Source organism: Anomaloglossus baeobatrachus, chromosome 8, assembly GCF_048569485.1.
Source record: "Anomaloglossus baeobatrachus isolate aAnoBae1 chromosome 8, aAnoBae1.hap1, whole genome shotgun sequence".
Classification (NCBI taxonomy): Eukaryota; Metazoa; Chordata; class Amphibia; order Anura; family Aromobatidae; genus Anomaloglossus; species Anomaloglossus baeobatrachus.
Genome location: NC_134360.1, coordinates 171,803,448 through 171,826,840, shown reverse-complemented (window position 1 = coordinate 171,826,840; position 23,393 = coordinate 171,803,448). Strand labels below are relative to the sequence as shown.

Sequence of the window (23,393 nt, the reverse complement as noted above, 5' to 3'; positions counted from 1 at the left end):
TATTTAATTCCTCCCGGAACCTGCAGATTAACACCATATCTGCAGTTTAATAGTGTTTTTTTTTTTTACGTGACTGGCGTCCTTTACGATCAAGTCTCCTGTGGGAATGGAGCAGTAGTATGCATGTGCAGCTACCAATACAATAGACAGTGGACGGAAAAGATGGTTGCTTATCCTCAGCCTGTGAGATGAAGCTATCAACCAATTGCTGTGATCTGATAGTTTGTTTTTTTTTTAAATCATAATAATGGTCAGCATTGACTCTCACAGTATGAGGAAACCCAGGAGAACCTCACTGCTGATACAAAGACACAAAAAAGCTAAACGGGATTTTGCCAAAATGTATGTGAGTAAGCCAAAATCCTTCTGGGAAAGTGTATTGTGGACAGATGAGACCAAAATAGAGCTGTTTGGTAAAGCACATCATTCTACTGTTTACTGAAAATGGAATGAGGGCTGCAAAAAAAAAAAAAACAACACAGTAGCTACAGTCAAAAATGGTGGAGGTTCAAAGATGTTTTGCTGCCTCTGCCAAAATGTGCATAATGAATATATGAAGGCATAAAGGGGTCATTATTAATATATGGATATCCAAAATTGGCATTATTAATAAATGGAGGTACAGAATTGGCATTGTTAATATACAGACGCACAGAATAGGCATTATTAATATATTGAGACACAAAGGTGCATTATTAAGTTATGAAGACAAGAAGTTGGAATTATTGATATATGGGGGCACAGAAGGATCATTATTAATATATGGAGGCACAGAAGGGAGTATTATTGATACCTAGAGCATAAAGTAATAATTAATACATAGAGGCACAAAGGAGAAATTATTACTATATCCAGACACAGTGGAGGATTATTACTATTGTATATAGAGCATCATGAAACTGGACTTATTATTGTCCATTCCACTATGTATGGCTTTATCACTACCTTGCCAGAAAAGTAAGAAGCCAAAGGTGTCTGTGTATTAAATTTCACACAGACAATATGGGGAAGTCTTCATGGCAGTTTTGGGACTGATGGAAAGGTGAAATGATGGACACAGTGCCTGTGGATCATTGGATTCATCTGTACTGTAGTCACTTATGGTCCGAGCTGAACTGGTATCTGCCACTGTATGATCCCTGCACGGCTGTAAGATTGAACGCAGTTCAGTGTTCTTTATTCATTGTAATAGGCAGTCATTCTACGCCAGCATTATTTGTCCCATATAAAGTGGTATTATTGGTAATATTGGCCATGGAATACTACAGTTTGTTGAGGCATAGTATGGTGGTATTAATAAGTCACTGATGTATACCTGCATATTCTGATAGCATGATGTAGTAATAATATTTGTCCTTTATATTGTGGAATTTCAGGTAATTTGAGATGTATATATTTGTGTTCTTTTAATTTTTTTTTAGGGAAGAAGAATGTATATAGATTCAATCAGTGGCACTAACAACATAGCGGGAAAGGGGATAGAGGAATACAGCTCACCGATCCTGGTATGTCCTGCACCGTGTGGGAAGGAAACGCCCAGAGCCGCCCAGGCAAAGGCTTCAATCCAACATGAAACAAATTAAAAAATGCACCATCGCTTGTCCTTCCAATATATAACATCCATTTTATTCAAAGCTCATAGAAGAAGGTAATATGCCACTAAACCACATATACTACTGTGCAAAAACCAACACGTTTTGGCGTCAAAATACTTTAGTCATGACTAATGCATTTTGACACCGAAACGCGTTGATTTTTGCACTGCAGTATATGTTGTTTAGTGGCATGTTACCTTCTTTTATGAGCTATGAATAAAATGGATGTTATATATTGGAAGGTTTAATGATGGAGCATTTTTTAATTTGTAACAGTAGCACTGGGACGTAAAGGAACAAGCTCGCGATCCAAGTCCAAAAGTAGCTCTAGGGCCCATAGGAGTCATAGGCCACACCCTGGAAATACGCAGACCTCACATCCAGCCTATATTACTGGGAGTGATACTACTGCACAAAAAACCTGAAACTTTGATCAGGCTGCAAAAAGCATATCAGTGGGTCTGAAAATGAATGAAGGAATGAATATTACAGACTGACATTGGGATTTATTAATGAAACATATACACTAAAAGGAGTAAAACTATTTTTGTTCATTGTCAAAGGTGTTCATAGTCTTTAATGCTAGTGATTATTAGGTAATGAGCTAGTCACTGTTAAATTATGGTATTGCCATGTCTTAGCCCAAATTCAATGTTTTTCTTGTGAAAATCAGAAAGTCAGAATCTAAAATGCTGCATCACTTGCCACATTTGTATCCATAACAAATCGATATAATTGTAGTAACGTTGTGACGAGAATGTCGTGGAGGCATAAGTGGGCTTTAGACGCAGCGACATCGCTAGAGATGTCTCTGCCGACCGCACCCGGCCCCGTTGTTTGTGCATTACGGGCAAATCGCTGCCCGTGGCGCACAATATCGCTAGGCCCCGTCACACGGACTTACCTTCCCTGCGACGTCGCTGTGACCGGCGAGCCGCCTCCTTTATAAGTAGGCGGTTCGTGCGGTGTCCCCAGCGACATCACATGGCAGGTGGCCAATAGAAGCAGAGGGGCAGAGAGCAGCCGAAGGAAAGACACGCCCACCTCCTTGCTGGAGAACGCAGGTAAGCTGTTGTTCGTCGTTCCTGGGGTGTCACACGTAGCGATGTGTGCTGCCTCAGGAACGACGAACAACCTGCACGCAAAAGAAGCAACGATAATCCGGATTACAATGACTGGACAACGATCAACGATAAGGTGAGTATTTTTGGACGTTCGTATGTGTCACACGCAACGACGTCGCTAACGAGGCCGGATGTGCGTCACGAATACCGTGAACCCAACGATATCTCGTTAGCAATGTCGCTGCGTGTAAAGCCCGCTTTAGACTTAGAATATTCCATTTTCCATGCCTGGGACATGCTCCTGTTCTTTAGTCTTATACTTTAGCTGTGGCTCTTTTCCTACAATCCAGTAATGTGACATAAGCTCTACCTGAAATATATTTGTGTTTGATTACAAATGACCTGGAGCACAGACTCCTTTCTGCCTGAGATTTACAGAGTTACAAAACTCTTTGGCTTGGAATTCAGCGGATCATTCTGTATTATGTGACATACCGCAAAACAGGAGACATGGAGAACACAGCATGCATATTTTATGAAACCTTCCCATGAGAAATGGTTTATTTGCAAAAAGCAGTGGTGCACTAAAAAAAGGAAAGTCTCACTAAACTATTCATTATCAACATTGGTTTCCCTTTCCTCTTCTACAGTCTGATATTTAACAGGTATATAAAGCAAATAATAAGTATTTTATTAATACAAGTGACATTAAAAATCTCTTTGACTTTTAGATTTTAAAGGGGACTATTGCAAATGGTGTTAATACATGTCATAAAGGAATGTCAGATGATTACATTGGGGGACGCCAATGAGTATGCTCCTTCATTAAAGGGAACTTGTCACCAGTTTTTTCAGTATTGTCCCAAAAGTCTCACCTTGTGCAGCTCCCGGGCTGCATTCTATGACGGTGCACCTTGTTCCTGACTCCACTTGCAGACCCCAAAAATAACTTTATAAAATCTGACCGCCACGTATGCAAATGACCTGTTCTGGTCCGATGGGCTTGCTCTTTATCAGCTCCTGTCCCTCCTCCAGGCACTGTTTGCCATCCTCCTTTGATGATTGACACATCTGACGCCTCCGTCATCATCCATGTAACTGGGCTGAATCTCGCGCCTCCGCAGTTATTCCCGGCTCACGCAGGCGCACTTCGTCTGTCCCATTGCAGCCAGATCCGAAAACATAGATGCGCTGGCACGAGCCTGTGAGCTCTCTGCGCAGACACGAGATAGTAAGTGAGCTCATGGGCTTGCGCAAGCGCACCTATGTATTCGGCTTTGCTTTCAATGGGTCAAAGTGAAGTGCACCTGTGTGAGACGAGAATAACTGCGCAGGCGCGAGATTCACCCAGCTACATGGATGATGATGGAGGCGTCAGATACGTCAATCATTAAAGGAGGATGGCAAACAGCAGCAGGAGGAGGGACAGGAGCCGAAAAAGAGTACGCCCATCCAGAAGAGGTAATTTGCATACGTGGCAGTCAGATTTTATAAAGTTATTTCTGGGGTCTGCAAGGGGAGTCAGGAACAAGGTACACCTTCATAGAATTCAGCCCTGGAGCTGCACAAGGTGAGACTTTTGGTTCAATACTGAAAAAACTGGTGACAGGTTCCCCTTACATTGATTATTCCTCCTCACTTATCAAAACTATACAATAAGAAAACTTGCCTTGTTCTTAGAAACCAACAATGCGGCAGCTTTAATTTTCAAAAACAATTTAGAAAGAAGAAGCTCAGCTCGGATCGGTCACTATGGTCAACAAAGCTATTTTTTTTTACTCCAACAGGTTTTCATTTTGGTAAAGTACACAACAAACCTTAATGAATTCTCCTGAAAATAAACACGACATTATGAATAAATTCCAAATAGCTTGAATGAACAAATAACACTCATTTTGCCTATTGATGTAATCAGCATAATACACTTTAATGGCCACTGTCTTGTTACACTGACAGAAATATGCCCTATAAGATTAATAGGGTAGGATCTAGTGAGAATGTGCGATAGGAGACACTGCTGCTGTAACTTGGAAATACAATAAACCATATATATCACAGACCGTCAAAGGTAAACAGCAATGTGAGCAGCATCTTTTTATCTTAGCACCCTAGATATTCCTAATATTAGATCAGATATACCTGGTGGAGAGCATTGTGAGAATCTCCTTCTTTCCTTAGCACTCATACCTACAGTATTAGCTTAGTTAGACAGCATGGACAGCAATGTGACTTACCTCTTTTACCTTACCACCCCTGGTATCTCCAGTATTAGATCAGATATACAGGATGGAAAGCAGTGCGAGCAGCCTCTCCTTACCTCAGCACCTCTGGTATTCACAATATTAGATCAGTTGGACAGGTTGGACAACACTGTGAGCAGCCTTTTCTTAACTCAGCACTCCTGGTATCCCCAGTATTAGATCAGATATACAGGATGGACAGCTGTGTGAGCAGCCTCTTCTTACATGAGCAGCATCCCTGGTATTTCAAGTTTTAGATCAGATAGACACAATGTGCAGATGTGAGAGTAGCTTCTTTCCATAGCACTCTTTGTATCTCCAGTATTAGATTAGTTACATGGGGTGGACAGCAATGTGAGCCGTCTCTTCTTACCTCAGCATTCCTGGTATCTCCACCATTAGATTAGTTAGACGGTGTGAAGAACAGGGTGGGCAGCATCTTTATACCTCAGCACTCTTGATAACTGTAGTATTAGATCAGATATATAGGATGGACAGCAGTGTGAGCAGCCTCTTCTTACCTCTGAACTTTAGGTAGCTTCAGTATTAGATTAAATAGACAGGGGGACAACAGCATGAGCAACCTCTTCTTTCCTTAGCACTAGTATCTACAGTACTAGATCAGTTAGACAGGGCCGACAGCAGTCTCAGTTGCTCTTCTTACCTCAGTACTATGTATCTCCAGTATTAGATCAGATATACGGGATGGACAGTGATATGAGCAGCTTCTTATTACCTCAGCACTCCAGGTATCTTTAGTATTAGATCAGATAGACAGGGTAGACAGCAGTATGAGAAGCCTCTTCTTACCTCTGAACTCTAGGTAGCTTCAGTATTAAATTAGATAGACAGGTGTACAACAGCATGAGCAGTGCTTCTTTCCTTAGCACTAGTACCTACAGTACTAGATCAGTTAGACAGGGCCAACAGCAGTCTCAGGAGCTCTTCTTACCTCAGAACTATGTATCTCCAGTATTAGATCAGATATAGAGGATTGACAGCAGTGTGAGCAGCCTCTTCTTACCTTAGCACTCCAGGTATCTTTAGTATTAGATCAGCTAGACAGGGTAGACAGCAGTATGAGCAGCCTCTTCTTACCTCAGCACTATGTATCTTCAGAATTAGAACAGTTAGACAGGCTTGACAACAGTGTGAAAAGCCTCTTCTTACCTCAGCCTCTTTCTACTGTCATCTCCAGTATTAAATCAAACTATCCACTGGGATTACATCTTCCTACACATGAAGGGAGTGAAGGGAGCTTCCTACTGCACATGCTCATTGGTACTTGTCACATTAACATTCTAGGAAAGGTTTCTGTCAGTGTTAAAATATGGTGGCCATTCTAATGTACTATAGTGATTAGATCAATAGACAAAACAAGTGTGAGCTGCTAATTAAGGGTATTTAGGAATTTATTTATAATGATTTTTTCCCCCTAATAACAGAGAACCCTTTTAAAGAAAATATAATGGTTTCTTTAGTATGAATGATACAGAAAGAAATATTAAGAGATCAATTTTATGCAGGGCCTCTCTATAGGGTACATACAATAAGGCACCTGTCCTATTGCTTCCAGGTGACGTGATGGCCATGTAATAGTCCTATTTAGTCGAGAAGAGTTGAACATGTAGTGGAGTGGTTTTCCTTTTGGAACTTTAATTTTTAAGTTTAGAATCAGTGGCAAAATCCATATATATTACATGTTGTAGTTGGACGTGGATCTCCTGGAGATTTCACCCTATGTATTGCAAAAGGTGGAATCCACGTACAATTTGCATAAAGAGCTGACAAATTCTCCGCACCAGATTTTTGCTCACACAGTTTTTGCTACATGGAGAATATATTGCCTATTTAGTTGCTACTGTAATCACTGCAGATTTTCTGTACTCAAAGCGAGCCTCTAATCCTAAGCACTTATCATAAGGAAGTCAATGGCTCAGAATTCTCCCATAGACTTTAGTTAAAAGCACATATGTAGACCCCTCCTGTATTCAGGTCAGGGGGATCTGTGTCTCAAAAGTCTAATGGAGGCTCTCACTATAATTTCTGAGTGTATTTATGTATTTAGAGGCCTTTTATTTAGATAATTTATTTAAACGTGTTGTCCACTAATTGGTCACCCCCTTCTCATTCCTCATGTTTGCCCCCGTTAAAATAAAAAAGATTACACTCACCTCCCATGTTAAGGAAGTTCCAGCAGTGTCAGTGTTTGCTCTTCCGGGGCTCACGTGAGGTTTTGACGTCACACTAGCTCCACACACAATCACAGCTGGCTTCCATCTCCCCAAGAGGTAGTGAGGGAAGAGCCGCAGCGATGACTTCCTCGGGATTACTGATATGTCCAAAGGTGGGGACAGTGCAGTGAAGGTCGGGCTGATTGATATTGATATATTATTCCATTGAAACCATGCAATTGTACAGCCACATCATTGCCTCAGAATGCTGTAAAATCAAAACTGTAACAATACTTCCTGCACTTATGCTCAGGAAGCAATTAGAATGCAACATTAGTTCTATAACATTAGGAATTCTAAGAATTTGTAACAAGTTCTCAAAGTATTAGATCAGTTAGATAGGGTTAACAGGAGTGTGCACAGCCTACTCTTACCTCAGCACTATGTCTTTCCAGTATTAGATCAGATAACCGGGGGTGCAGCAATGTGAGCAGTCTCTTCTTACCTCAGCACTATGTATCTCCAGTATTATATCAGATAGACGGGAGGGGGGGCAGCAGTGTGAGAAGCCTCTTGTTACCTCAGCACTATATCTCCTGTATTATATCACATAGACAGGGGGCAACAGTGTGAGCAGCTTCTTCTTACCTCAGCACTATGTATCTCCAGTATTAGATCAGATAGACAGGGGGCAGCAGTGTGAGCAGCCTCTTCTTACCTCAGCACTATGTATCTCAAGTATTAGATCAGTTATACAGGGTTTACAGCAGTGTGCACAGCCTCTTCTTACTTCAGCACTATGTATCTCCAGTATTAGATCAGATATACAGGATGGACAGCAATGTGAGCAGCATCTTCTTACCTCAGACTATGTATCTCCAGTATTTGATCAGTTAGACGAGGTTGACAGCAGCTTCTTCTTACCTCAGCCTCTTTCTAATGTCATTGTAAATCTTAATAAAGATGTATAATTTCCATAACAGATGTGTTGTACATGGCAAGTCTAAGCAAGGTTCTGTTTATGATGGATCCAAACAGAGGCCTATGGATCACATTGACATGGGTTCAGTCAGAGCTCCATCTAGGTTACTATAAGAACAATGTCACATAGCTTTCCTAGCCTTCAAAACTGATGGAAAATTTGATGCTCCTTCCAAAACTAAATGTTATTTTGTACTTCTTACGGTTTTTTGTACTTAAAGAGGATCTGTCACCAGGTTTTTGCTACCTCTCCTGAGAGCAGCATAATGTAGGGACAGAGACCCTGATTCCAGTGATGTATCACTTAGATAACTGGGTGCAGAAGTTATTATAACATCACTGCTTTCTTTGCTGCACATGAATGGGAATAAATGTGGTTCCACTGCACTGCCATAAATGACCGTATGTCCATAATCGGTATGATTTATTTATCAATGCATTTGAAAGCACAGACGCCTCTTTATCAGAAGTAAACCCCATAAAAAAATAAAAAATGATTTTTCTTTTGTCCTGATGAAGAGGCATGTGTGCCTTGAAACACGTTGATAAATAAATCATACAGGATACTTTATGACTGGACTCATCTCATCTGGTCATTTACGGCAGAGCAGAGGAACCACATTTATTCCCATTCATCCGTCTCCGGGGTTTTTACCAATAGGTCTGCAGCAGCCGCTCTATATCTTATAGTAGTTGTGTCATACATAACCAGATGAGGTGAGGAGATACCCTATCTTATTACCAATCTGTCATTGAATAAAACCCTATAAGGTCTCTTTTACACATCCGTGAAAATCACGCACGTGTTTCACGGACGTGTCAAAGGTGCGTATTGCCCTCGGTGTGCTGTGTGTATGCCCTACGTGTGATAACACACGGAGAACGGGAACTTTCTACTCACCTGTCCCTGGCGTTGCTGTCCGTGGTGCTGATCTTCGGTCTCTGGTCCTGCCGACTCCCTGCTGCTGCTGCTTCCGGCCGCAATGAAGTGAATATTTAATGAGCATAATGAGCGGGGGTCGGAAGCAAGTGACAGCAGCGGCAGAGACAGGAGGGCAGGAGAAGGTGAGTAATGTTTTTTTTTCTCGCAGACACATGTCTTTTCTCCGGTGCGTGTCACACGGAACACATCCGTGTGGTCCGTGTGTGTTACGTGTGACTCAATTGCGTTCCGTGTGACACCCGTGATGCCGGAGATAAAACGGACATGTCGTCGTGCGTAACAAACGGACACACATATGTGTGGAACGGACACACGTTCCGTGAGAAAATACATACGTGTGTCTGACACCATAGGAAGATATAGGTCTACGTGTGTACGTGTCTCCGGTACGTGAGGAAACGAACCATACACGTACCGGAGGCACGTACGTGTGAAAGAGGCCTAAGATTGTTTCATCTGCCTTAGATTTGTTCCTCTGCTGCAGATGTAGTAGAGGTCTGAATGTTGCGCCCTGTATAACCTTTCCCGCACCACTGATTGGCTGCTCTCTGTGTACACTGTATACGAACAGAAAGCTTCTAATCAGTAGTGAGGGTGGGGTTACACAGAGCAGGATGACTAGAAGGCACACATCCCCTAGATCTTTAGTGATAATCTCCTGCTTATAAAACATTGATTTTATTGAAACAACTGCACACAGCTGTAAGTGACACATGGCTGTAATCAGGGTCTGTGCCCCTACATCATGCTGCTCTCAGATTACATAGAAAAAAACATGATGACAGATTCCATTTAAACAATATTATCTCTTCCATGTCGGCATAAATATTTTTTTTCTAGTGTTTTGTTATTCCAATTAATGGGCATCTGTCCATTAGTCAATTGGTAAATGCATTTCTAGCTGTAGAAAAGTTTAACGTAGTTCAATTTACATTATGCAGGTTTTAGTTCTTGCCTAAAGTCATTCTGTGAAACAAGCGTCTATTTTTCTCTCACAATGGAAGTCGCTCATCCTAACTAAGATGAAGAACCTCGTCCCATTTCCAGTTCCTTCACTTTTCTCAGAGGTGTGATAAAGGTTTGTATTCATCTTCCTTTCGCTTTTCCTGTTAGTTTGATTGGACAGACGCTCACATCTTTGAGTCAAATTACAGCAGAGGTGGGCAGTCTGGTAATGATCATTAGAAGGAGAAGCATTAATTAAGTCTATGGAGAGGAATTAGTAACTGTAAAATGTGTGTCATGTTTGGTGGAGGTGAGAGCACCAAGAGAAATGGCTTCAAAAAGCTCAAAATATGCATCGACGAAAACACAAAACCTGTAATGCAGCATTTAACCATATACAGTACTATGCACCATGACACCTATCTAAAATGGAACTGCTGTATATTCAATGAGAGGAAAGTCACAGTAGATGTATGAGTCATCATCAGAACTAAAACTCTTAGGGGGGCTTTACACGTTGCGACACCGCTTCCGAAATATCGTCGGGGTCACGTCGTTCGTGACGCACATCCGGCGCCGGTAGCGACATCGCAACGTGTAAATCCTAGGTGCGACGATAAATGATCGCAAAAGCGTCGAAATCGGTGATCTGTGTAGCGTCATACATTTCCATAATGTCAGGTCGACCGCAGGTACGATGTTGTTTGTCGTTCCTGCAGCTCCACACATCACTGTGTGTAAACCCGCAGGAGCGACAAACATCTCCTTACCTGCGTCCCGACGGCAATGCGGAAGAAAGGAGGTGGGCGGGATGTTATGTCCCGCTCATCTCCGCCCCTCCGCTTCTATTGGCTGGCAGATTAGTGACGTCGCGGTGACATCGCTGTGACGCTGAACGCTCCTCCCCTTGAAGGAGGGATAGTTCGGCAGTCACAGCTTCGTCGGCGAGCAGGTATGTGCGTGTGAAGCTGCTGTAGCGATAATGTTCGCTACAGCAGCAATCACCACATATCGCATGTGCGATGGGGGTGGGTACTATCGTGCTCGGCATCGCTAGCCGATGCTAGCGATGTCACTGCATGTAAAGTACCCCTTACACAAACCAAACTCAATGGGTTGTGATCTCACTTAAAGGCAAATCTGATGATTTTTCTTAATTTTACAGTGTGCTAGCTATCATCTATGTGAGCGTAATTAGTGCTGTCTTCTGCCGATATCATTCCCTTTCCAGTCATTAAGTGACCGCCTCTGTAAACTGTGGGATCACTGTCTACAGTGGCGGTTACAAACTGAATATAAAGGCCGCTTGACAAGCGATGACATCGCTAACGAGATTGTCGTTGGGGTCACGGAATTCGTGATGCACATCCGGCCTCGTTAGCGACGTCGTTGCGTGTGACACGTACGAGCGACCGCCAACAATCAAAAATACTCACCTTTTCGTTGATCGTTGACACGTCGTTCAAATCCCAAATATCGTTGCTGCTTTTGGACGCAGGTTGTTCGTCATTCCTGAGGCAGCACACATCGCTACGTGTGACACCCCAGGAATGACGAGCAGCACCGTACCTGCGTCCTCCGGCAACGAGGTGGGCGCGTCTTTCATGCGGCTGCTCTCCGCCACTCCGCTTCTATTGGACGCCTGCCGTGTGACGTCGCTGTGACGCCGCACGAACCGCCCCCCTTAGAAAAGAGGCTATTTGCCGGCCACAGCGATGTCGATGGGAAGGTAAGTCCATGTGACGGCTACTAGCGATATTGTGCGCCACGGCCAGTGATTTGCCCGTGACGCACAAACAACGGGGCGGGTGTGATCGGCAGCAACATCGCTAGTGATGTTGCTGCGTGTAAAGTGGCCTTAAGTCTATGGGTGTCTGCAGAGACTTGTTCTGACTTTCTGTATTGTTTGGATTATAAGATGTACTTTTTCTCCCAAAAATTTGGAGGAAAATGAGTGGTGCATCTTATAGTCCGAATGTAGCTTATCGAGGGGTGGTGGAGAGTGGTTACAGGAGGCAGGGGCTGTGCTGCGGTCAATGCTGTGGGCTGTGCTGCGGGCCATGCTTGCAGCAGGCGATGATTCAGGGGCCATCCTGAAAATGTCAGCGGTGCGGACTTCAAATAATAGTAAACAGAGTCGGCACATGTGCAGCTGAAGCTTTCAGCTCAAGATCTCATCTGCGCACATGCCGCCTCCAGCCCATTGATCTCCCAGCAGCGAACTTAAGGAAAATGGGGCATGCACAGATGAGATCTCGGCTTGTCATTAAGCCGATAGCGCAATCTACACACGTGCCAACTCCAGGAGCCACTTCTTTGAAGCCTGCACTGCCGACATTATCTGGATGTTCCTGCCTCACAGCGCCCGCAGCGAGCATCTGGGACAACCACTGCACCAGCCGCAGCATTGCCCTACTCCACCACTGCCCTGCCTCCTATGTCCCCGCTTTACCACTGTTGCCGACCCCCACCCCCGGTAACACACCACTGGCTTATAAGACGGACCTCGTATTTTTTTTCTCTAAATTTGGGGTGCATCCTTTAATCCGATGCATGCTATAAAACGAAAATTATGGTACATTGAGAACATTGAAAAAGTGACCTTTGCTCCACTCAGCAAATTACTGTGTGATTCGACATATCACAAATGCGGTGACGTACTGCCGGAGTTCACAGAAGCAAGGCTGATACCGGGAAAAGATAGTGGCTGCTTAGTATGTTAATACACTAAAGGCCGCTTTACACGCAACGACATCACTAACACGATGTTGTTGGGGTCACGGAATTCGTGACGCACAGCCGGCCTCGTTAGCGACGTCGTTGTGTGTGAAACGCACGAACGACCGTTAACGATCAAAAATACTTACCTTATTGTTGATCGTTGACACGCTGTCCATTTCCCAAATATCGTTGCTGTAGCAGAAAGAAGCAGGTTGATCGTCGTTCCTGCGGCAGCACACATCGCTATGTGTGACACCGCAGGAACGAGGAACAACCTCGTACCTGCAACCGCCCGCAATGAGGAAGGAAGGAGGTGGGCGGGATGTTTGTCCGCTTCTATTGGGCGGCCACTTAGTGACGTCGCTGTGACGCCGAACGAACCGCCCCCTTAGAAAGGAGGCGGTTGGCCGGTCACAGCGACGTCGCTAGGCAGGTAAGTATGTGTGACGGGTCCGAGCGATGTTGTGCACCACGGGCAGCGATTTGCCCGTGATGCACTACCGACGGGGGGAGATTACACGAGATCGCCGCGTGTAAAATGGCCTTAAGACACTCACATGAATGGTGGCTAACACTCTGGAAAACAAAATGAATCACTGGAGCAATCCTTTAAAATATTCTTTTCACATTTTCTGTAAAACAGTACATGAAGTATGTGTCTAATTCTAAACGCAGTTTTCCTATAATTGCTATTCTTCACCTCTTTAATATTTCCTGCAGGCAACAAAATATTGACCCATGCCAACCATTTTCTTAAATTACTCCACCTGAATACAATTTCTTTTAATAAGGTTTGAAAACAGCCTACCAAAAAAGAAAAGCACGTGTTATATTTAGGAATTACACTCATTTCTTAGTCTCTGCAGTGGTAAGGGATCCGGATTCTAAATGAATCAGCTCTCTCTCCTCCTCTCTCAGCTGGAAATCTCAGCACCATTTCAGGCAAACATAAGCTAAATTACATGCAGTCAATCCCCAGCAGCCAAACTCAATGCATAGAAATTATTATTTCTACCAAGACGGGCTTCAAAAAATGTTATGAAAGAAAAGAAAGGTTGTAAGTTTGATATACAAAGATGGGGTTTTGATACACAATAGCACCAGAAGAAAAAAAAAATCACATTTACAGTAACATATTATGGTGTACCATTACCCACATAAAAAACGTAAAAAAAATTACATATCAATAGAACATACCAATATGAGGTTCTACATTACTTATTGTTGTATGGCAATCCATGCCACAAGTTTAACAATGGAGTAGGAGCTAGTGATGAGTAAATTGATTTGTAGGTGTCCAGTGAACTGCCCACTACTAGTGATGGGCGAACGAGCAGATATCCGGCATTGGCGGGACTAACCGCACCTTAAAAAAAACACTTCCAGCTCGGAATTGATCTGGCCAGGGAGACCAGCTTAGTGGGCCTCTCCCAGCCTAAAAATAGCAGGCCAACCAGGATTGCCGCATCCATTAAATGTGACCATCCCGGAACTTTACCCTGCTCTTCCCGATTGCCCTGGTGCAGTGGCAATCAAGGTAATATACAGTTAATACCAGCCCATAGCTGGCACTAAACCCTAGATTAGTAATGGGAGACATCTGTGAGAGTCCCCCATTACTAGTCTGTAAGTGAAAAGAAATAAACACAAAGAATCAAAAAATCCTCTCTTTTAAATAAAATACAATCCATCCACTTTCACCAATTTATTAACCCCAAAACACCCAGGTCCAAAGTAAGCTACATGAGGTCCCATGATGATTCCTGCTCTGCTACATCTGAAGTGACAAGGGGCAGTCATAGAACATGACCGCCCGCTGTGAGCTTCAAGCAGAGAATGAATGAGCTGCATGATCAGCGGTGATGTCACTCAGGTAATTTGCGGTCTCAGCTGGCAGTTTCTACAATCCTCCACCTGTTATCCCAGGTAACCTGATCTTAGGTGACATCAGTAAAGTCAGTCACCTCATATCAGGTGAGGTCACTAAGTTCAAAGACCTGCATCTCCTAGCATAACGTTGAGGGTTTTTTTTTTTTGCAAAAAAATGCAGATTTGGTGCTGAAATTTCAACAGCATATTCCTACACCTAATTTACAACTCCTAGCAAAAAAACCTTGCATCACTACTGGATAGGGTATGTTGTGATTTTTTTTAAGCTCTTTCAGTGTGCTTTTCTGTCAGGAGGTATAAATTTGTTTGTGAAGTAACTGTACCTGATTTCAGCACCAAATGTGCACCTCCTGGCAGAAACCGCACTGAAACGGCATCAAAACAGTTTTTTTGCAATTTTGGGACAAGATGCAAATTTAGTGATTACATTTTTACACAATATTTCTGCAAGAAATCTACACCTCCAGGCAAAAAAAAATTGCATCACTACCGCAACATACCTCATGCTGTAGTGATGCTTTTTTTTTGCCAGGAGGTGTAGATTGAGTGCAGGAATATGCTATTGAAATTTCATCATCAACTCTGCATCTCTGCAACTCTGCATACAAAAAAAAAACTGGTTTTCAGGCAGGAGATTCAGGTCTATGGTCAGTCATTGTTCTATGGCCGCCCCCTGTCACTTCAGATGTAGCAGAGCTGTAATCATCATGGGACCTCCTGTGGATTACATTGGACCTGGGTGTTTTGTGGTTAATAAATTGGTGAAAGAGGGTGTTTTTTTTTGTTTTATTTCAAATAAAGTTTGTTTTTGGTGTTTGTGTTTATTTCTTTTCACTTACAAATTAGTAATTGGGGGGTCTCATAGACACCTCCCAATACTAATCTGAAGCTTACTGGCAGCTGTGGGCTATTCTTAATCTCTTATTATCCTGTTTGCCACCGCACCAGGGCAATCGGGAAGAGCCGGGTAAAGTTTTGGGATTGTCATATCTAATGGATGCCAAAGAACAAGGGTTGAGGATGCACAACAATAGATAATATTTCATTAATTATGTGAGGGTGCATAAGCCCCAGAGAACAGAAGAAAAAGCTTGGGTTAGAAAAATGCACTCCACTCACTGGTATAAATAAATTTCAAACATGTTTATTTAGACAGAAAGATAAAAACATATTAAAACCAAAATACCATCCATCATATGCACAGCAAAAATGGAATAAAGTTATAATGGGTAAAGTCCATATGGATCAATACAAAAAGACAGTGGATATAAATATCAACAGAGGACATAAATAGTCTCAAAACATGTCCACTAGTGATGAGCGAGTACTAAAAAGCTCGGGTGCTCGAAGCTCGGGCCGAGCCTCCCAAGATACTCGTGTACTCGGCCCGAGCAACGAGCCCAATGTTATCCTATGGGAGACCCGAGTATTTTTGTGAAATGACCCCCCGGCAGCATGGAGAAACCCTAAAAATGTCACAAAAGTCTCAGAAGAGTGCTCAAATGACATGGCAACAGCATGGGGAAGACCCCTTGAAGCATTTATCACTGAAAAGTCACAGCTGTGAACAATTTTGTCCGCGTTTTACGCCATTTTTACGGACTCACCAGAAAACCTTCCAAAATGACCCCAAAATGATTTTTCATGGCGGAAATGTTAAGGGCACATACCCAATAGTGAGATAGAGCTGGTGTATGTTACTTTTTGAGATTAATACATGAAAGATTTTACGTGAAAACATTGTGTGGCACTCCGATGTCCCTGAGAAGAGACGTACATGAAGGCCTCTTGAGTCTAATGTGCCCATTTTGAGGAAGTGAGTCTTTGTAGTATTTTCCTTTGCCAGGGCAGTCCAAAATTGTGAGGTTCACCAATGCCCCTGCATACAGACGTGCATGAGGGCCTGTAAACCTGAAGTGCCCATTGTAAGGAAGTGGGTCTATTGTAGTATAGCCCTTAGGCAGGGCAGCCAAAAATTGGGAGGCTCCACATTGTCCCTGGATAGAGACGTGCATGATGGCCTGTAAACCTGAAGTGCCCATTGTAAGGAAGTGGGTCTATTGTAGTATAGCCCTTAGGCAGGGCAGCCAAAAATTGGGAGGCTCCACGTTGTCCCTGGATAGAGACGTGCATGAGGGCCTGTAAACCTGAAGTGCCCATTGGAAGGAAGTGGGTCTATTGTAGTATAGCCCTTAGGCAGGGCAGCCAAAAATTGGGAGGCTCCACGTTGTCCCTGGGTAGAGACGTGCATGAGGGCCTCAAAACATTAAGTGTCCATTGTCAGGAAGTGGGTGTATTATAGTATAGCCCTTAGGCAGGGCAGCCAAAAATTGGGAGGCTCCACGTTGTCCCTGGGTAGAGACGTGCATGAGGGCCTCAAAACATTAAGTGTCCATTGTCAGGAAGTGGGTGTATTATAGTATAGCCCTTAGGCAGGGCAGCCAAAAATTGGGAGGCTCCACGTTGTCCCTGGGTAGAGACGTGCATGAGGGCCTCAAAACATTGTTCCCATTGCAAAGGAGCGGGTCTCCTGTCGTTGTAATGTCCATTCTGCAAAGAATGGGCGAAAAAATTTACCACTGGGGGTATACCTGAAACAAAGGCCTAAGTATTGCAATTTGTAACGGTCATCATCATGGTGGCGCATGAGGAGAAGGAGGAGCAGTCCAGCGATTATCCAAAGTCCAGAAGTGTGTACCCATGGGTGAGTGGAGGTACATGGCAAACTTTAAATTCCGCTCTCATTTGCTGGTGGTGTGGTGAAGTCTGGCCCAATCCAACCCTTGTTCATCTTGATCAGAGTCAGCCTGTCAGCATTTTCAGTTGACAGGCGGGTGCGTTTATCTGTAATGATTCCACCTGCGGCACTAAAAACACGCTCTGACAAAACGCTAGCAGCAGGGCAGGCCAGGACTTCCAAGGCGTAGAGAGCCAATTCATGCCACGTGTCCAGCTTGGATACCCAATAATTGTAAGGCACAGAGGAATGTCGGAGTACAGTTGTTCGATCTGCAAGGTACTCCTTCAGCATCTGGGCAAACGTAGGATTTCTTGTGGCACTACCCCGCACCTCAGGGGCTGTGGTACGTGAGGGGCTGAGAAAACTGTCCCACATCTTAAAGACTGTTCCCCTACCTCTGGCGGATTGGACTTGTGCCTCTCTCGGCTGTACGCCTCGGTTGTCCACTGATTCATGACCTATGCCGCTAGCGTTTTGTGAGGGGAATGCTTTGCCTACTTCCGTGACTATGGCCTTCCGGAACTGCTGCATTTTGGTTGACCTCTCCTCCACGGGAATAAGAGACAAAAAGTTCTCCTTGTAGCGTGGGTCTAACAGTGTTACCAACCAGTAATGATTGTCGGCCAAGATGTTCTTAACGCGAGGGTCACGAGACAGGCAGCTTACCATAAAGTCAGCCATGTGCGCCAGACTCTTAACAGCCAGGACTTCAGTAGCCTGACCAACAAGATGACTGAACATGCTGTCCTCCTCCTCCTCCTCCTCCTCCTCCTCATCTACCCTGTCCTCTGGCCAGCCACGCTGAACCGAGGATATGACTGGTGTGCATGTCATATCCTCAATTTGGCCGGAGAGTTGCTCCATGTCTTCATCCTCCTCCTCGTCATAGTCCTCCACTGCACGTTGTGATGAGACGAGGCTGGGCTGTGTGTTATCATCACCCACACCCACTACTGTTTCTTGCTGCAACTCATCGCGCTCCGCCTGCAATGCATCATGTTTGTTTTTCAGCAGAGACCGTTTTAGAAGGCAGAGTAGTGGTATGGTGACGCTAATAATGGCGTCATCACCACTCACCATCTTGGTGGAGTCCTCAAAGTTTTGGAGGATGGTACATAGGTCTGACATCCATCTCCACTCCTCAGGTGTTATGTGTGGAGTTTGACCCATTTCCCGACGGCTTAGGTGATGCAGGTACTCAACAACTGCCCTCTTCTGCTCACATATCCTGACCAACATGTGCAGAGTTGAATTCCAACGCGTGGGGACATCACACACCAGTCTGTGAGCCGGAAGATGCAAACTGCGCTGAAAGCCGGCAAGGCCGGCTGAAGCAGTAGGTGACTTTCGAAAATGTGCAGACAGGCGGCGAACTTTTACCAGCAGATCAGACAGCTCTGGGTATGACTTTAGAAACCGCTGAACCACGAGGTTGAGCACATGGGCCACGCATGGAACATGTGTCAGCTGGCCTCGCCTCAAAGCCGCCACCAGGTTCCGGCCATTGTCACACACGACCTTTCCTGGCTTTAGGTTCAGAGGTGTGAGCCAGTGATCTGCCTGCTGTTTCAGAGCTGTCCACAGCTCTTCTGCATTGTGGGGTTTGTCACCTATGCAGATTAGCTTCAGCACAGCCTGTTGCCGCTTCGCCGAGGCAGTGCTGCAGTGCTTCCAGCTTGTGACTGGTGTGGAGGGTACAGTGGATGAGGATGCGCAGGAGGAGGAGGAGGCTGAAGAGCATGACATTCCGGAGCTGTAGAGTGTGGGTGAAACACTGACTGAGGTAGGGCCTGCAAACCTTGGTGTGGGAAGGACGTGTTCCGTCCCTCGCTCAGACTGGGTCCCAGCTTCCACAATATTAACCCAGTGTGCCGTCAACGAGATGTAGCGGCCTTGCCCACAAGCACTTGTCCACGTGTCTGTGGTTAGGTGGACCTTGGGTGAAACAGCGTTGTTCAGTTCAGGGCACGTGTGATGTTTTGTGACACGTGGTTATGCAACGCGGGGACGGCACACCGGGAGAAATAGTGGCAGCTGGGGACCGAGTAACGTGGGACAGCTGCCGCCATCAGGTCACGGAATGCTTCTGTCTCCACCAGCCTAAAAGGCAACATTTCCAGCGCAAGCAGTCGCGAAATGTTAGCATTTAGAACTGTGGCATGTGGGGTGTTGGCAGTGTATTTGCGCCTGCGTTCAAAGGTTTGCTGAATGGATAACTGAACGCTGCGCTGGGACAAGGACGTGCTTGATGATGGTGTTCTTTCTGCGTAGGCAACTGCAGGTGCAGGAGTGGAGGAGGCTTGTTCGCAGGCAGCATGGACAGGGGATTGGCTCGCATGCACAACCAGCGAAGACGTAGCAGTGACATCAGCAAGCACTGCTCCTCGACTCTGTTGTACTTCCCACAAAGTCGGGTGCTTGGCTGACATGTGCCTGATCATGCTGGTGGTGGTCAGGCTGCTAGTTTTGGTACCCCTGCTGATGCTGGCATGGCAGGTGTTGCAAATGGCCTTTTTTGAATCATCTGGATCCAACTTAAAAAACTGCCAGACTCGGGAAGACCTAACATTTGTACAGGCACCTTGTGTCGTCGTGTTGTTCCGGGGAACGGTTGCCTGACTTCTGCCTGGGGCCACCACCCTGCTTCTTACTGCCTGTTGTGATGCTACGCCTCCCTCCCCCTGTGCACTGCTGTCCTCGCTCTGCATATCCTCCTGCCAGGTTGGGTCAGTTACTGGATCATCCACCACGTCGTCTTCCTCTTCCGCACCCTGCTCCTCCTCCTGACTTCCTGACAATTGTGTCTCATCATCGTCCACCACTTGTTGAGACACGTTGCCAACTTCGTGAGAACGTGGCTGCTCAAATATTTGGCCATCTGTACAGACGATCTCCTCATGACCCACTTCAATATGAGCTGGCGAGAGGCCAGAATGTGTGAATGGAAACGTGAACAGCTCTTCCGAGTGTCCAAGTGTGGGATTATTAATGTCCGAGGAGGACGTGTACTCAGCCTGGTGGTAGGAAGGAGGATCAGGTTCAGAAATGTGCGGTGCAGTATCACGGCTACTGACACTTGACCGTGTGGAAGACAGAGTGTTTGTGGTGGTGCCAATCTGACTGGAAGCATTATCTGCTATCCAACTAACAACCTGTTGACACTGGTCTTGGTTCAAGAGCGGTGTACTGCTGCGGTCCCCAAGAATTTGGGACAGGATGTGCGAGCGACTAGATGTGGCCCTTTGTTGTGGCGAAATTAGAGCTTGCCCACGACCTCGGCCTCTGCCTGCACCACCATCACGTCCACTTCCTTGTTCCTTGCCAATGCCCTTGCGCATTTTGCAATGCTGTGCACTGCTGACGTGTATATTCACTACTTGTGCGTTATATCAAAGTTTGTGGAAATTGCACACAAGTGCACCTGTACGCTGCCACCAACAGGCACACACGTGCGGTTTTAAAAACCAAGCACGGACGCAATAAGAACCTAACAGGTTTTTTTGGGGAGCGACAATTACAGACAAGTCAGACACTATCTGGACTGTTTTACACTGTGTACACCAGCCCCAGATATGATGAAGGCTGGTATACGGTCACCACTACCCTGCCTGCCTGCCTGCCTGTATACTGGTACAATAGTCCTGACAAGGACTCTTCTGGTCACTAGCCTGTATGTAGACACCCATACTGCCTCAACCATATGGACAGAAAAATCCCATCATTATTTAAGCATCAATGATGGCATGATGTGAATGTTCATAGATCCCCACCCAACGTGTGTCGCTTGTAAAGACAAGCTTCATCAGTGAAATAAGGAGAACACACTGTTAAATAATGATGGGATTTTTCTATCCATATGGTTGAGGCAGTATGGGTGTCTAATACAGGTTGTATACTGAATTATCCTATGGTCTTATTTGCTATGATTTAATGGTATTTTTTGGATCCCAGTAGCTCAGACTGTATCCAGCCTTATTGTCATTTGACCATTTTTCTATCTTTATTGAGGGTTTATATGTGTGGACATGTTTTGAGACTATTTATGTCCTCTCTTGATATTTATATCCACTGTCTTTTTGTATTGATCCATATGGACTTTGCCCATTATAACTTTATTCCATTTTTGCTGTGTATATGATGGATAGTATTTTGGTTTTAATATGTTTTTATCTTTCTGTCTAAATAAACATGTTTGAAATTTATTTATACCAGTGAGTGGAGTGCATTTTTCTAGCCCAAGCTTTTTCTTCTGTTCTCTATAGCTAATGGATGCGACAATCCTGTGGGCTGCTATTTTTAGGCTGGGGAGGCCCAGTAAGCATGGGTGTCCCCAGCCTTAGAATACCAGCCCCCAGCTGTCGGACTTTATCATGGCTTGGTATAAAATTGGGAGGGGGGGAACCACACACCGGTTTTTAAAATTATTTATTTAACTAATTAAAAAAAAAAACGAATTTGGAACCTCTTATTTTGATACACAGCCAAGATAAACGCATGGCTGGGGGTCGCAGCCTGTAGCCGTATGCTATATTTGTGCTGGGTATCATAATACAGGGGGTCCCTATGCCAATTTATTTATTTCTTTATTTTTTTACCACATTAGTGACATGCAGACAGGGTCTGTGATTGCAAGCAGTCAGACGCAGTTCCCTATGAACTCCAGCACCAGGATACTTTTACAACCGCGCGTATCTGGACTTTTACAGTCCTGGTCTGCCCATCACTACCCACTACTTACCAGTATTTACGGTGCCACTTTCGTAGGCCCATCACAACGTTGATGTGGCAAGGAGGATCAGATGAGCAGCCAAAGATTCTGGCAGGTATGTGGTGGCTTACAAGTTCTCCCCACCTGCAGTCCTCAAAGCCCACCAACAGTACTTGTTTTCAGCATTTCCTTAGTATTTCACAGGTGTTGAAATCATCACCTGTGGAGGTGATTAAATTATCACCTGTGCAATACGAAGAAAATCCTGAATACAAGCACTGTTGGTGGGCCATGAGGACTAGAGTTAGTGAACACTTGTTTACAGGTCTCCTGTCTAGTAGTCATGGACTACTCTCATGGTTGCTGAACCAGGCGCACAATTCAATTTACTCATCTCTAGCAGAAACCTGTTTTGTTTCTAGTGAGTTCTAGTGGTTTAATACCTGTGGAAAGAAAACCATTTAGTAATTGTCCCTTCTGAAGTTTATGTAATACAAATGTGTAAATAAAATGATTTTCCAGGATTAATAAATATAATTTACTTCAAATATTACACACAGTACAGATTTTGACTGTTGGGGCTGATATATGTGCTATAGGTTATACATAGGGTGCTATGCTATATGCACAATTCTATTAATTTTTCAATCACTGGACCAATAGCATAATTTGAACTTTATGGGCCCCAATGCAAAATATAAAACAGGGTCCCCAACTATCGTGTGTCTTTAAAAGTATTGGGGGCTAATTCAACACATTTTTTATCCCAGAAAACTGGTGTAAAAGCTGTGAAGAGACATTTGGCACAAAACAGAGTAAGTTTGTGATTTTTGTAATTTTCACATCTGTTTAAATCAGCCCCATGGAAATGGGTAGAGGTGGGGTGAAGCCAAGCGTATGATGCACTGAATTTACAAATTATATGCTAATAAGACTGGCAAAGCATCCACTGATCTTAATAAATTGACCCCTTGGTTTTCTCATGTTGGCCTAAAGGACCTTTGGGGTCTCCTAAGTTGCAAAGACCAAGTGCAACTTAAACTGCAGCACCCACAATAGTTATGCCCCAGAATTGGACCAAAACTCGCAAAGTATACTAAAGAAAACCTATCAGCTAAAAATTATGTAATTTTCTACGTGAGTGCTACATTTCCTTGCACTCTCTGACACTGTTCTATCAGTACTGTCCATGATAGGTGATGAAGGGACTATGGTGACAATGTGAAACTTTTTGTTATGAAAGCTATTATTTTTAAAATTGCATAGTACAAGAATAAAAAATATTTGGCCAAAATATTCATACTGAAAGAGGTTGTCCACTAGTTTAAGATTAATGGCCTATCCTTAGGAAAAGTTATCAATGTCTGATCATCGGGGGTCCAAAACCCAGCA

At 44.3% G+C, this 23,393-nt stretch overlaps 1 protein-coding gene across 9 annotated transcripts in view; it reads right to left on the bottom strand.

Moving 5' to 3' along the window:
- NTNG1 (netrin G1) overlaps positions 1–23,393 on the bottom strand; it is a 512,764-nt gene that overhangs the window by 109,802 nt on the left and 379,569 nt on the right. The gene's annotated exons all lie outside the window — the stretch shown is intronic.